This window comes from Bos indicus, chromosome 18 (assembly GCF_029378745.1).
Source record: "Bos indicus isolate NIAB-ARS_2022 breed Sahiwal x Tharparkar chromosome 18, NIAB-ARS_B.indTharparkar_mat_pri_1.0, whole genome shotgun sequence".
NCBI classification, from domain to species: Eukaryota; Metazoa; Chordata; class Mammalia; order Artiodactyla; family Bovidae; genus Bos; species Bos indicus.
Genome location: NC_091777.1, coordinates 40,907,239 through 40,924,096, shown reverse-complemented (window position 1 = coordinate 40,924,096; position 16,858 = coordinate 40,907,239).

Here is a 16,858-nt window from a genome sequence, read left to right as displayed (position 1 = left end):
ATGATTCATCCTACAGAGCCAGCATCAGTCACCTCATGCTTGGGCAATAGGTGGTCTCATGGATGGTATAGCCATGGTGTCAAAGATCAGGCTGTGCATGGGCCCAGCATCAGAGTTCTCTCTTATTAAGGATGATCTGGCTACTGCCACTGCCGAATACCTTACTTGCCATTAATATAGACCAATACTGTGTCCTTAATATGACACCATTTCTTAAGGAGACTAGGCAGCCACTGGTGAGAAGTTAATGACATGAGATCCCTTCCATCATAGAGGACACAGTGAGTGGTTCTCACCAGAACTGACACTTACTCTAGACAAGAATTCCCTTCCCTACCATAGTGCTGTCACCAGCATAACTATCCAAGGACTTACACATGCCTTGTTGATTGGCATGAGATCAAGCAACTTTACCTCAAGCCAAGACATCTGTTTTGATTCACAGCAAAGGCAGTAGACAATGGGTTCATGACAACAAGATTCATCCAGAAGCAGCTGGCCTTAGAGAACGTCAGAGTGGCATATTTCAGGGCTGTGTGAAGGCGAAGCTCAGGGTCAGTACCTCGTACAGTTGGGGTGCTACCCTCTAGACTACAGCATGTGTGCTTTGCCACATATTGAGCCTATGTTCCCAACAACTGAACATACGGGTCTGGGAACCAAGGAGTGGGAGCTAGACTGGCTCCTTTCCCCATCGCTCTCAGTAACCCACTTGGGAAATATGTGCTTTGTGTCCCTACTTGGGTTGGGTTCTGGCAAATTAGCAGTCTTGGGAGTGGAGGCAGTGGAAGGAAGGTGGACTGTTCTACTAAGGGACATCACAAATTCCACTGAACTTCATAACTACTGCGTGGTCACCTTGAACTTCTCATGTAAGTGAGGCAGAAGGGAAGGGTTTAGGACCACTGGGTTTCCACAAGCAGAAGAATTAAGAATTAATTATCTACCTCATACAATATACAAATTTTAACTCGAAATGGATCAATGGTCTGAACATAAAAGCTAAAACCATAAATGTCTTAGAAGAAAACATAGGGGTAAATCTTTATGACCTTGGATTTAGCAATGAATTCTTAGATACAACGCCCAAAGCATGAGCAACAAAGGAAAAGATAAACTGAACTTCACCAAAATTTAAAACTATTCTGCATTAAAGGACATTATCAAGAAATTAAAAATGTAACCTAAGGAAAGGCGAAAATATTTGCAAATCATATAGCTCCTGCTCCTGCTGCTGCTGCTGCTGCTGCTAAGTCGCTTCAGTCGTGTCTGACTCTGTGCAGCCCCATAGACGGCAGCCCACTAGGCTCCTCCATCCCTGGTATTCTCCAGGCAAGAACACTGGAGTGGGTTGCCATTGCCTTTTCCAATGCATGAAAGTGAAAAGTGAAAGTGAAGTCATTCAGTTGTGTCTGACTCGTAGCAATCCCATGGACTGCAGCACGCCAGGCCTCCCTGTCCCTTACCAGAGTTGTCCATGGAATTCTCCAGGCAAGCATACTGGAGTGGGTAGTCATTCTCTTCTCCAGGGGATCTTCCTGTCCCAGGAATTAAACCCATGTCTCCTGCATTGCAGGCACATTATTTACTCTCCAAGCCACCAGGGAAGCCCAATAGTTTAGTATCCAGAATATATAAAGAACTCTTACAAAACATCAACAAAGAAAAACAACTCAAACAATTGTCAGAAGCACATGAAAAGATGCTCAACATCACTAATCATGCTGCTGCTGCTGCTGCTAAGTCACTTCAGTCGTGTCTGACTTTGTGCAACCCCAGAGACCGAAGCCTACGAGGCTCCTCTGTCCCTGGGATTCTCCAGGCAAGAACACTGGAGTGGGTTGCCATTGCCTTCTCTGTCACTAATCATGAGGGAAGGACAAATCAAACCATTATGAGATACCACTTCTCACCTATTAGAATGACTACCACTGAACAGAAAAGAAAGAACAAGTGTTGGCAGGGATGTGGAGATATTGGAGCCCTTGTACAATGTTGATGGTGGTGTAAAATGGTACAGTTGCCATTGAAAATAAAGTATGGTGTCTCCTCAAAAAATTAAAAACAGAATTACTGTACAAACCAGCAATTTCATTCCCAGGCAAGAATACTGGATTTCCTTCTCCAGGGAATCTTCCTGATCCAGGGATCAAACGTGCATCTCTTATGTCTCCTGCGTTGGCAGGTAGGTTCTTTACCACTAGCGCCACCTGGGAACCCCCTCTGTTTCTGGGATCACCTCTTAAATAAGCTATCCTTGCTCCAAGTCTTTTTTTTCAAGCTCTGCTTTTGGGAAGGACCCAGGTTAAGACAGTGTCTGCAAACCCCAATTTGCCCTGGGGAAGAACTAAAATCTGTAAGTGGGATTTTTGTCCAAGAACATAAGGTACTTAAAATACTTGGTGTTGATCATATGACCTCTGTTCTTTAATTTGGAGCCAGTATTGAAATTCCATGTAATCACAAGGGTACATAAATTTATCAAATTTAGAACATATATAAAAATTTCGTTGTAGCATAAATAGTGAAGACACAGGCCATTTCAGTGTACAGTTCTCACAAAGTGAAATGCTTAGTTTGTTAAGATTAAATTGGGTGCGTTTTGAGTTCTCCCCAGCCAACAGTTCCTGGATTTCCTGATCTCGAGCATCCCCTAGTGGTATCTTCAATTCATGTCCTGAGCTCTACAATGAAGCCTGGAACTTGGCTTCTGCAAAAGCTGAATTAGTGGAAATTTGTTACAGGAGAAGCTACTTTCACTGCTTTTTCTCTACGGAGAGGTCATGAGGTGTTTGAATATTTGGAGGATAAATCTGTTCCACCTCTATGTTTAAAATAAAGTGTCATGTTTTATGCTTTGCTTCCCCAACAAATAATTGTTGCACATCTGTGTAGTTTGTGGAAGACACCATGACTGAATATGAGATTTCAACTGAAAATGCACCCCCTTCCTGGGATGAACAGTGAGGAAGGATGCCAGACCAGTGTCCAGACAGGTGCTGCAGGGAGACAGATGCTGCTGTCTGCCTCAGTTTCTCATCAGAATTCAGCATCCTACCTGGCTCAGGAACAGAAACAGGGAGCATATGCTCTCTCTAAAGTTCCTCCCACAATCGATTTCAGTACATCTGTGCAAGGTGATGTGAACTATCTTAAATGTCTTATAACACAAAAAGACACCTTTGCCTTAATCAGGGCTTAGCAGCTTTAAATGTAGTTAAGGCTTTAGCACACTCCAATGGGGTTGATTCTTATACACTTTGGGTAATTCATATGCATGAGAAGACATCATCATTTTTTGGTGCAGTTCTGAAAGGAAGTATTAAGGGCAAGAATTTGATTTTAAGTGATGGGAAGAAAAAAAAAAGGTGTGAATTTCGCTCCAGACTCTGCAGAGGATGAAAGAAGATGTTATATTTCTGTTTGAGACATTGCAAATCACTCAGGAATGCCCTCTGAACTTCTCCCTCAGCCCACCTGTCCACAGAATGTCTGGGATTCACTCAGTTCTGCCACTTCTCTGATAAATAGTCTTTGAGAACACACAATCTTTGAAAGCCCCTAAAGTCACTACATGGACAACAAATTGTTTTGCAAAATGACAGTATATAATAGCTCAGAAGATCTTAAAGAAACATAAGCAGCAGTCTTGAGGGTATGTATGTGTATCTACATATAACCAGAAAGAAAAATTTCTATTTAAAAAAAAAAAAAAAAAACAGAAATATTGACTAGAGTGATTGTGTCTTCCAAAGAGAAGCTGGCAGGGCAGGGATTGGGATTTAATTCATTATGGGAACAGAGTAAACTTTTATACCCACCGCTTCCCTCCATTTAGAAGAAGGTTAGATATGAGGCCTAAAATTTTGGCCATGCTAAAGGTAAGGTCTCAGTTCAGAGCTTTGGACTCCCAGGACCGAGGCCCACATGAGCATGTTACTGACACTGGTTATGGAAACAGGAACCCAGGCAGAGGGCGGGAGTGAGTTGATGCTAGCCCATCAGGAAGAGAGTAGTAAGAGGCCCCCCAAAAAACTAAGGAGAGGCTGGCTGGGCTCCACTAACTTTAAAGAATCTGAGTAACTCAATATTCCCTCTCACGCTCCTTGATGGGTCACGTTATTCCATGGAAGTCTCTCTAGACACTGTGCGTCCTCAGCCAAAGTCTGCAGCACAAGGCATCTGTGTTAGAGATGCTTTGGGGAAGTGCCTGGGATGCTCTAGAGTTCCCCCATTCATTCAGTCCAGGCAAGCTGAGCAGGGAGAGGGTTGCTGATACAGGAGCTGGGAAGGGGGGCTAGGAGAGGAGCCAGGAAGTCAGGCTCCATGGACTTCCGCTCAGGAGAAATGGAGTTTGTTTTCACCGCACCTATCAGCAGTCTCTGGGATTCAGTGCGGATGTTCTACTGTAAGTGGATTGAAAGCCTGAGTCACTTTCATTTATTAATGTTTAGGGTGACTTCCATTAAGCCTGAAAGACCTGGGGCACCAACTGGCTAATACCTATTAAATAATTATTACTAACGGTAGTCATTAGTGAATGCCAGTTACATACTAGTCATTCTTTAGGCACTAGAGACCCAGGGGTAAATAAGACAGAGTTCCTCTCCTGTGGTTATCACATTCTGGGAGGGAGAGTGTTGTATATAATAGGGGTCCGTAAGGGCTGTGATTGTATCAAAAGTCCATTTTATCCAGGTTGTTATTCTCCTAAAAGGTTTAGCTGGCAGCCACCTTAATGTGATGCCTGGGTTATTGGAGATTTCCAATTCGGGGAGGATCAAAGTATACAGGGTCTTCCCTGGTAGCTCAGCAGTAAAGTATATGCCTGCCAATCCTTAGGAGAGGTGGGTTCGATCCCTAGGTCAGGAAGATTCCTTGGAGAAAGAAATAGCAGCTCACTGCAGTATTCTTGCCTGGGAAATCCCATGGAGAGAGGAGCCTGGCAGGCTACCGTCTACCAGGTCACAATGAGCTGGACCTGACTGAGCAAGCACATACGCACATACTTCCATGCTGACAAATGCTGGACTATGTGATCGGTAGGATGTTGAGAAAGTGATGCTGTGTCCCTTTCAAAGCTAGATCGTAAAGAGACTGTGCTTCTGCTTTGTTTCTGGATCATGGGCTCTGAAGGAAGCCCACTGCTTAGTGATAAGGGTGGACAGCATAGGTGTGGATATGGATAGGCAGATAGGCGCAGGTGTCAAGGAACCGAGGCCTTGGAAATGAACCCTCCTGTCCCAGTCAAGCTTTCAAATGACTGCAGCCTCATGAGATAATCCAAGCTAGAACTATCCAGATAAGCACTCAAGAGTTTTGTGAGAGATGTTAGATGTTTACAGTTGTCTGAAGCCACCAAGTTTTGAAGCAATTTGTTATGCAGCAATAATAACAAATACAGTGATGTTACCCTGTTCTTAAATCCAACTATTGACACTTCCTCAGTCTTGCATAAATTTTAGAAAATGAGTTTAGAAAATATTGTATTTTTTTAAAAGTTGCAACATAAAACCCTAGTAAACTGAGGGTGTGCTTAGTTTGCAAATTCAACGTTAGAAGAAGCCCTTTAACCCCTCAGCTCCTTCCTACTGCATTGTTCCCCGGAACCCCTCCTACACGGAGATTTTTGGAGTTTCCACCGCAAGAAAAGGCTAAGACAGGAGAGGGCTGACGTTCTAGTTTATTCCCAGAGCCACTGGGGACAGCGGGAACAAACGACGGGTGTCCCAGGAGTCAGCAATCCCGCTCAGCACAGGGGAAGTTGAGATCTGGCCGGTGCAGAGACCTTCCCTCCGGCCCACGGTGCACCCAGCTCGGGACAAATTATCTCAATAATAAAGGCAAGGAAGCCCTCATTTAATGCAAATAAAACAAAAACTCGGCCATAATTCATTTATTTTATTGAAATAGTATGCAAATTACTTGATGAAACTGAGCAAAAATCAGCCCAGAGGAAACAACAGGCATTGTTTGGAGCGCTTCCCATCGGTCTCAAACCCACACCTGACACTCCATCCGGTCCGCCCTGCTTCCCCACCGCACACCCTCCGGCTGCGCCGCCGTTTGTCTGGCTGCTCTGCTTGCTGCACGTGGAGCCAGCAAAGCTCTCCACCCCCTCACCCTGAACCGCCCCCTCCTGCACGCCTCCCTTCCCCGACAGGCCCCCAGCCTTTGTTTTCCCGGAGAAGCCACGCCATGGGTGAGCCCGCACTCTGCCGACCTGGGCCCGCACATCGACCTTGAGTGCCCCGCGGCCCACTGTCTGCCGCATTATCGGAAGCCGCTTTGCTTGCATTGTGTGGGCGCTGTAATCTCTGAGGTTTCAGGAGATACTTTAAGGAGCTTATTTAAGTGAAATCTCTTGGCTAGCTAGGATCACTCTCCCCCAGTCGCTGGCACCGGTAAGGCCATCACTAAGGCATGGGTCTGTGATCCCAGCCCACCTGGCTGCCTCCTGCCTTGGGCTACAATAGCAAAGCATGATGGCTGCTGAGAAAGGTGGCAGGATTTCAGCCAAGGAGGGCGAGGGCCTAGGGCCTAATACCTGTTGGGGCCTTAGGCAAGTGGAGGGGGTCTCAGGTAGAAAGAGCTACTACTGGTGCCCTCTGCACCCCAGAAATCCTGACCTATGGAAACTGCCAGAGACAATACATGCTTATCTCCCCAGACCATCACCCCAAAGTCTGCCTTATCAGGGCCTGAACATTGAGGTCAATGGAGCATCATTGATTTGAGGTCCTGAGGTCCACAGGTGGATAAGCATTGACAGAATAGGGGACAAGTCTCTGCTTTCCTGACAGGGATGTGGCCTGCAAAGGGGCTAAATGTGTGCAAAGGAGACCCCTTTCCCCACCGGTGTCCATCCTGAAGTCAGAACTGTGTTCCCACAAGGCAGTTGGCATTTTGCAGTGGACACAACACTGTGGGATAGGAGTAGGGGGAGGGGAGGAGGTAAGACCCCAAAGATCCCATCTCCCAGTGCCTCTGAGCCTCGGAAGACTGCCTTGAATTCCAAAGTCCCCTCTCTTCTGGGAGCTTCAAACTTCCAGATTGCTTTCTATGTTGGAAGATTCCCTGAACAGTCTCCTTTCCAATTTTTCCATATTTACTGTGTGTGTATGTTTATCCACCACCCTGCCAGCCTCCAAGGGGATGTTCAATGTTCAGCACCCCACCCTCAGTACCCTCCAGGGTCTCCTCTCTTCCCTGCTGGAGAGTGTGCCATGGAAGCAAGACAGGCTGGGAAGCCAGGAGGTTTGGACCATGATTCTGTTACTCAGTGTAACCATGGGAAGTCCCCTCCTCTCTGTTTCTTGAGAAGCCTAAGAAATCATTTGGAAACCTGAGCGCCTAGATAATTTGAGGTCTATCTAGTTAAAGACTGTGACTGAGGATCCTCTGTTTTTCCCAGGGCACCTCCATCCATAGTTCTGGACTCTAAGCTAGGGAATGTGTTCTACCAGGGACACGTGGAAATGACAGCTAACCTCAGAGGCAGGTCCTGAGGGTGCTGGACCGGTGGGCAGATTGTGGGGGACCTTTCACATGGACAGGTCCACTGGGCTTAGAGGTCAACCTGACATCTTTCAAAATCACCTTTTCTCCTGAGGTGGGATCTTCCTATGGACTAAACATCATCTTAGAGTCAATAAACATGCTTCCAGACCCCAGTTGGGATGCACCAGCTGGGCGGGGGGTGGGGAGGTGTGTGGTCTGAGGTCAGTGAATTAACCGAGAAAAACTCCAGCCCCTCACTTCTCCCCCAGTGGGGCTACCTTCAGAAATAGGATATTACCTAACCTAACTATGCTTGAAGTCTCAAGTTCCTTCTCAAAATAGTTTATCAACTTTATTTAATACACGGGCTCTGGGAATTTCTTCCACAATAATAATAAAATTTATGTAGTGTTATGGACTAAACTGTGTGCCCTTTAATTCATAACAGTTCAGTTCAGTCGCTCAGTCGTGTCCAACTCTTTGCAACCGCGTGAAGCGCAGCACGCCAGGCCTCCCTGTCCATCACCAACTCCCGGAGTTCACTCGAACTCATGTCCATCGAGTTGGTGATGTCATCCAGCCATCTCATTCTCTGTTATCCCCTTCTCCTCCTGCCCCCAATCCCTCCCAGCATCAGAGTCTTTTCCAGTGAGTCAACTCTTCACATGAGGTGGCCAAAGTACTGGAGTTTCAGCTTTAGCATCATTCCTTCCAAAGAAATCCCAGGGCTGATCTCCTTCAAAATGGGCTAGTTGGATCTCCTTGCAGTCCAAGGGACTCTCAAGAGTCTTCTCCAACACCACACTTCAAAAGCATCAATTCTTCAGTGCTCAGCTTTCTTCACAGTCCAACTCTCATATCCATACATGACTACTGGAAAAACCATAGCCTTGACTAGACGGACCTTTGTTGGCAAAGTAATGTCTCTGCTTTTTAATATGCTATCTAGGTTGGTCATAACTTTCCTTCCAAGGAGTAAGCGTCTTTTAATTTCATGGCTGCAGTCACCATCTGCGGTGATTTTGGAGCCCCAAAAAACAAAGTCTGACGCTGTTTCCACTGTTTCCCCATCTATTTGCCATGAAGTGATGGGACCAGACGCCATGATCTTAGTTTTCTGAATGTTGAGCTTTAAGCCAGCTTTTTCACTCTTCTCTTTCACTTTCATCAAAAGGCTTTTTAGTTCCTCTTCACTTTCTGCCATAAGGGTGGTGTCATCTGCATATCTGAGGTTATTGATATTTCTCTCGGCAATCTTGATTCCAGCTTGTGCTTCTTCCAGCCCCGCATTTCTCATGATGTACTCTGCATATAAGTTAAATAAGCAGGGTGACAATATACAGCCTTGACGTACTCCTTTTCCTATCTGGAACCAGTCTGTTGTTCCATGTCCAGTTCTAACTGTTGCTTCCTGACCTGCATACAGGTTTCTCAAGAGGCAGGTCAGGTGGTCTGGTATTCCCATCTCTTTCAGAATTGTATGCTAAAGCCCTAATTCCCAAAGTGATTGTGTTTGGAGATGGGGCCATAAGGAGGTTATGTTGTTGTTCAGTCACTCAGTCATGTTCGACACTTTGCAACCCATGGATTGCAGCATGCCAGGCTTTCCTGTCTTTAGCCATCTCCCAGAGCTCGCTCAAACTCATATCCATTGAGTCAGTGATGTTATGCAACCATCTTTTCCTCTGTCCTTTCCTTCTCCTCCTGCTTTCAATCTTTCCCAGCATCAAGGTCTTTTCCAATGAGTTAGCCCTTCGCATCATGTGGCCAGAGTACTGGAGCTTCAGCTTCAGCATCAGTCCCTCCAGTGAATATTCAGGATTGATTTCCTTTAGGATTGACTAGACCTAGTTTTACCCACAGCCATTCTCTCCCACCAGGAAGCTTCCACAAGCCCCTTATCCTCATCCATCAGAGGGCAGACAGAATGAAAAACACAATCATAGAAAACTAACCAAACTGATCACATGGATCACAACTTTGTCTAACTCAATGAAACTATGAGCCATGCCATGTAGGGCCACCCAAGACGGACAGGTCATGGTGGAGAGTTCTGACAAAAAGCGGTCCACTGGAGAAGGGAATGGCAAAATGCTTCAGTATTCTACCCTTGAGTACCCCATGAACAGTATGAAAAGGCAAAAAGATATGACACTGAAAGATGAACTACCCAGGTCAGTAGGTGCCCAATATGCTACTGGAGAAGAGCAGAAAAATAGCTCCAGAAGAAATGAAGAGACTGAGCCAAAGCAGAAGCAACACCCAGCTGTGGATGCGTCTGGTGGTGAAAGTAAAGTCAGATGTTGTAAAGAACAATATTGCATAGGAACCTGGAATATTAGGGTTAGGGTTACCCCATGAATCAAGGTAAATTGCAAGTGGTCAACCAGGAGATGGCAAGAGTGAACACTGACATTTGGGAATCAATGAACTAAAATGGACTTGAATGAGTGCGTTAATTCAGATAACCATTATATCTACTATAATGGTCAAGAATCCTTGGAAGAAATGGAATAGCCCTCATAGTCAACAAAAGAGTCTGAAATTCAATACTTGGGTGCAATCTCAAAAGCGACTGAACGATCTGTTTGTTTACAAGACAAACCATTCAATATCACGGTAAACCAAGTTTATGCCTCAAGCAGTAATGCTGAAGAAGCTGAAGTTGAACAGTTCTATGAAGACCTATAAGACTTTCTAGAACTAACACCAAAAAAAGATGTCCTTTTCATCACAGGGGACTGGAATGCAAAAGTAGGAAGTCAAGAGATACCTGGAGTAACAGGCAAGTTTGGCCTTGGAGCACAAAATGAAGCAGGGCAAAGGCTAACAGAGTTTTGCCAAGAGAATGCATTGGTCATAGCAAACACCATCTTCCAATGATACAAGAGAAGACTCTATACATGGACATCATTAGATGATCAATACCGAAATCAGACTGATTATATTCTTTGCAGACAAAGATGAAGAAGCTCTATACAGTCAGCAAAAAAAAGACCAGGATCTGACCGTGGCTCAGATAATGAACTCCTTATTGCCCAATTCAGACTTAAATTGAAGAAAGTAGGGAAAACCACTAGGTCATTCAGGTATCAGATCAGATCAGATCAGATCAGTCACTCAGTCGTGTCCGACTCCTTGCGACCCCATGAATCGCAGCACGCCAGGCCTCCCTGTCCATCACCAACTCCCGGAGTTCACTGAGACTCACGTCCATTGAGTCAGCGATGCCATCCAGCCATCTCATCCTCTGTTGTCCCCTTCTCCTCCTGCCCCCAATCCTTCCCAGCATCAGAGTCTTTTCCAATGAGTCAACTCTTCACATGAGGTGGCCAAAGTACTGGAGTTTCAGCTGTAGCATCATTCCTTCCAAAGAAATCCCAGGGCTGATCTCCTTCAGAATGGACTGGTTGGATCTCCTTGCAGTCCAAGGGACTCTGAAGAGTCTTCTCCAACACCACACTTCAAAAGCATCAACTCTTCGGTGCTCAGCCTTCTTCACAGTCCAACTCTCACACTCATACATGACCACAGGAAAAACCATAGTCTTGACTAGACGAACCTTTGTTGGCAAAGTAATGTCTCTGCTTTTGAATATGCTATCTAGGTTGGTCATAACTCTCCTTCCAAGGAGTAAGCATCTTTTAATTTCATGGCTGCAGTCACCATCTGCAGTGATTTTGGAGGCCCCAAAAATAAAGTCTGACACTGTTTCCACTGTTTCCCCATCTATTTCCCATGAAGTAGTGGGACCGGATGCCATGACCTTAGTTTTCTGAATGTTGAGCTTTAAGCCAACTTTTTCACTCTCCTCTTTCACTTTCATCAAGAGGCTTTTGAGTTCCTCTTCACTTTCTGCCATAAGAGTGGTGTCATCCGCATATCTGAGGTTATTGATATTTCTCCTGGCAATCTTGATTCCACTTTGTGCTTCTCCCAGCCCTGTGTTTCCCATGATGTACTCTGCATACAAGTTAAATAAACAGGGTGACAATATACAGGCTTGATGAACTCCTTTTCCTATTTGGAACCAGTCTGTTGTTCCATGTCCAGTTCTAACTGTTGCTTCCTGACCTGCATACAGGTTTCTCAAGAGGCAGGTCAGGTGGTCTGGTATTCCCATCTCTTTCAGAATTTTCCACAGTTTATTGTGATCCACACAGTCAAAGGCTTTGGCATAGTCAATAAAGCAGAAATAGATGTTTTTCTGGAACTCTCTTGCTTTTTCTATGATCCAGCGGATGTTGGCAATTTGATCTCCTTATGATTAAACAGTGGAAGTGACAAATAGATTCAAGGGATTAGATTTGATAGACAGAGTACCTGAAGAACTATGGACAGAGGTTCATGATATTGTAGAGGAGGCAGTGATCAAAAGCATCCCCAAGAAAAAGAAATGCAAAAAGGCAAAATGGCTGTCTGAGGAGGCCTTACAAATAGCTGAGAAAAGAAAAGAAGCTAAAGGCAAAGGAGAAAAGGAAAGATACCCATCTGAATACAGAATCCCAAAGAACAGCAAGAAGAGATAAGAAAGACTTCCTCAGTGATCAATGCAAAGAAATAGAGGAAAACAATAGAATGGAAAAGACTAGAGATCTCTTCAAGAAAATTAGAGATACCAAGGGAACATCATGCAAAGATGGGCACAATAAAGGACAGAAATGGTGTGGACCTAACAGAAGCAGAAGAGATTAAGAAGAGGTGGCAAGAATACACAGAAGAACTATACAAAAGATATCTTAATGACCCAGGTAACCATGATGGTGTGATCACTCACCTAGAGCCAGATATCTTGGAGTGCGAAGTCAAGTGGGCCTTAGGAAGCAACACTACAAACAAAGGTAGTGGAGGTGATGGAATTCCAGCTGAGTTATTTAAAATCCTAAAAGATAATGCTGTTAAAGTGCTATACTCAATATGCCAGCAAGTTGGGAAAACTCAACAGTGTCCACAGGACTGGAAAAGATCAGTTTTCATTCCAATTCCAAAGAAAGGCAATGCCAAAGAATGTTCAAACTACCATACAATTGCACTCACTTCACATGCTAGCAAAGTAATGCTCAAAATTCTTCAAGCCAGTACCTAAACTGAGAACTTCCAGATGTTCAAGCTGGATTTAGAAAAGGCAGAGGAGCCAGAGATCAAAATACCAACATCTGTTGGGTCATAGGAAAAGCAAGAGAATTCCAGAAAGATATCTATTTCTGCTTCACTGACTACACTAGAGCCTTTGACTGTGTGGATCACAAGAAACTGTGGAAAATTCTTAAAGAGATGGAAATACCAGTCCACCTTACCTGCCACCTGAGAAATCTGTATGCAGGTCAAGAAGCAACAGTTAGAACCAGACATGGAACAACAGACTGGTTCCAAATCAGGAAAGGAGTATGTCAAGGCTGTATATTGTCACTCTGCTTATTTAACTTTATGCAGAGTATATCATGAGAAATGCTGGGCTAGATGAAGCACAAGCTGGAATCAAGATTGCTGGGAAAAATATCAATAACCTCAGATACGCAGATGACACCACCCTTATGGCAGAAAGAGAAGAAGAACTAAAGAGCCTCTTGATGAAAGTGAAAGAGGAGAGTGAAAATGCTGGCTTAAAACTTAACATTCAGAGGGGGCGGGCTCCCGATCCAGTTCCATCCAGTTCTCCCACCGCCCACCCCACTACCCCCCACCCACCATGGGTCCCAGCAGCTCAGAAGGGAAGAGGAGAGGCAGTGGTCAGGCTACTCAGCTTCTGGAAGGTTCTTGGCCTACCGTGGCTCTCAGGCACCCGGCTCTTGCCTGCCCTGCCACCAGGATACCCAAGAGGAAGGTCAGCTCTGCCGAGGGGGTGGTGAAGGAGGAGCCCAAGAGGAGATCTGCAAGATTGTCAGCTAAACTGGCTCCTGCAAAAGTAGAAACCAAAAATGGTGATGGGAAAGGATAAAAATCTTCAGGCAAAACAGTGCAAACAAAAGGGAAGAGAGGAGCAAAGGGAAAACAGGAGGAAACGGCCAACCAAGAGACTAAAGAAGACTTACCTGCAGAAAATGGAGAGACTAAAAATGGTCTCTGGTGTCGCAGAAGAGAAGAAGCCAAGTTAGATTAATACCACACACCCAGTCCTGTCAGTGGTCCCTGTTTCCCTTCTTGTACAGTTCAGAGGAATATTTTTATCAACTATTTTGTAAATGAAAGTTTTTTTAGTAGCTCTAGAAACATTTTGAAAAAGGAAGGAATCCCATCTCATCCCATTTTTTAAGTGTAAATGCTTTTTTTTAAGAGGTGAAGTAATGTGCTAGTTGTTTATTTTTTGGTACAACAAGAAAATAGTGGGATATTGAATATAGGAGGCTTTGATTGTCTTGGGTGCCAGCTGAACATTCCACAATGGGGGGTAGCTTTTATATCCTGTAATACAAAAGCATACTAAATGGCAGTCTGGAGTCAGTTGTGCATTTAATGTCTTAAGCACTTTAAATTATTTCTCTTCCCATATTGTTTTGGTAGAATTATTTCCTACAGCAAACCATTCCTTGATCTTGGCTTTCCTGGTCAGAATTTTGTGCACTCCATTAACATCTTTGGTCATGGTTTTCCTATAACTTGGTTAATGTGCTGTGAATGATTGACAGTTTAAGTATGTAGTGTATATGATATTAAATTGTGAATCAGTGTGACTTATGATGTAACAGCATATCAATATTTGAGGATATTGATGCTTTCTATCCTGTTAAGGAAAATGTGCTCCAAATTTTAAGCTGGAAAGTCACTGGAATAACTGTTAAGAATCAAAACTTATGTGATTTTTTAGATTTTTGGTATGTATGTGAAGAACTGTATACAAATTGAAATATCTTTGTAGTGATCCTCAAAGCAACCAATAAAATCTCAATTATGAAAGAAAAAGCAGCAACATTCAAAAAATGAAGATCATGGTATCTGGTCTCATCACCCCATGGCAAAGAGACGGGAAAACAATGGAAACAAAGACAGACTTTATTTCCTTCAGCTCCAAAATTACTGCAGATGGTGACTGCAGCCACAAAATTAAAAGATTTTTGTATTGCTTGCTCCTTGGAAGAAAAGCTATGACAAAACTAGACAACTTATTTTTTTTTTAGACAACTTATTAAAGCAGAGAAATTATTTTGATGACAAACATCCATATAGTCAAAACTATGGTTTTTCTAGTAGTCATGTATGGAACTGAGAGTTGGACCATAAAAAAGGTTGAGCACTGAAGAATTGATGTTTTTGAACTGTGGTGCTGGAGAAGACTCTTGAGAGTCCCTTGGACTGCAAGGAGATCCAACCAGTCCATCCTAAAGGAGATCAGTCCTGAATATTCATTAGAAGGACTGATGCTGAAGCTCCATACTTTGGCCACCTGATATAAAGATCTGACTCATTAGAAAAGACCCTGAAATGAGATGCCAGTCCAGGTTCGATGCACGATACTGGATACTTGGGGCTGGTACACTGGGACAACCCAGAAGGATGGTATGGGGAGGGAGGAGGGAGGAGGGTTCAGGATGGGGAACACATGTATACCTGTGATGGATTCATTTTGATATTTGGCAAAACTAATACAATTATGTAAAGTTTAAAAATAAAATAAAATTTAAAAAAAAGAAAAGAAAAGACCCTGATGTTGGGAAAGATTGAAGGCAGGAGGAGAAGGGGATGACAGAGGATGAGATGGTTGGATGGCATCACTGACTCAATGGACATGAGTTTGAGCAGGCTCTGGGAGTTGGTGAAGGACAGGGAAGCCTGGCCTGCTGACAGGACTGAGCAACTGAACAGCAACAACAACAACGGGATTGACTGGTTTGATCTCCTCACAATCCAAGGGACTCTCAAGAGTCTTCTCCAACACCACAGTTCAAAAGCATCAATTCCTCAGCACTCAACCTTCTTGATGGTCCACATCTCATATCCATACATGACTACTGGAAAATCCACATCTCTGACTATACAGATCATTGTCAGCAAAGTAGTATCTCTGCTTTTTAATATGTTGTCTAGCTTTGTCGTAGCTTTTCTTCCAAGGAGCAAGCATCTTTTAATTTCATGGCTGCAGTCACCATCTGTAGTGATTTTGAAGCCCAAGAAAACAAAATCTGTCACAGTTTCCGTTGTTTCCCCATCTATTTGCCATGAAGTAATGGGACCAGATGCCATGATCTTAGTTTTTTGAATGTTGAGTTTTAAGCCAGCTTTTTCACTCTCCTTTTTCAACTGCATCAAGGGGCTGTTTACTTCCTCTTCACCTTCTGCCATAAGGGGGGTGTCATAAGGAGGTAATTAGGGTTAAATGAGGTCATAAGGGTGGGGCCCTGATCTGATAGGATTCAGTTCAGGTCAGTTCAGTTCCTCAGTCGTGTCCGACTCTTTGCAACCCCATGAATCGCAGCACACCAGGCCTCCCTGTCCACCAACTCCCAGAGTTCACTCAAACTCATGTCCATCGAGTTGATGATACCATCCGGTCATCTCATCCTCTGTCGTCCCCTTCTCCTCCTGCCCCGAGTCCCTCCCAGAATCAGAGTCTTTTGCAATGAGTCAACTCTTTTCATGAGGTGGCCAAAGTACTGGAGTTTCAGCTTTAGCATCAGTCCTTCCAAAGAAATCCCAGGGCTGATCTCCTTTAGAATGGACTGGTTGGATCTCCTTGCAGTCCAAGGGACTCTCAAGAGTCTTCTCCAACACCACAGTTCAAAAGCATCAATTCTTCAGCATTCAGCTTTCTTCACAGTCCAACTCTCACATCCATACATGACTACTGGAAAAACTATAGCCTTACTAGACGGACCTTTGTTGGCAAAGTAATATCTCTGCTTTTCAACATGCTATCTAGGTTGGTCATAACTTTCCTTCCAAGGAGTAAGCGTCTTTTAATTTCATGGCTGCAGTCACCATCTGCAGTGATTTTGGAGCCCTCCCCAAAATTAAGTCTGACACTGTTTCCACTGTTTCCCCATCTATTTGCCATGAAGTGATGGGACCAGATGCCATGATCTTAGTTTTCTGAATGTTGAGCTTTAAGCCAACTTTTTCACTCTCCTCTTTCACTTTCATCAAGATGTTTTTTAGTTCTTCTTCACTTTCTGCCTTAAGGGTGGTGTTATCAACATATCTTAGGTTATTGATATTTCTCCTGGCAATCTTGATTCCAGTTTGTGCTTCTCCCAGCCCCGTGTTTCTCATGATGTACTCTGCATATAAGTTAAATAAGCAGGGTGACAATATACAGCCTTGACGTACTCCTTTTCCTATTTGGAACCAGTCTGTTGTTCCATGTCCAGTTCTAACTGTTGCTTCCTGACCTGCATATAGGTTTCTCAAGAGGTAGGTCAGGTGG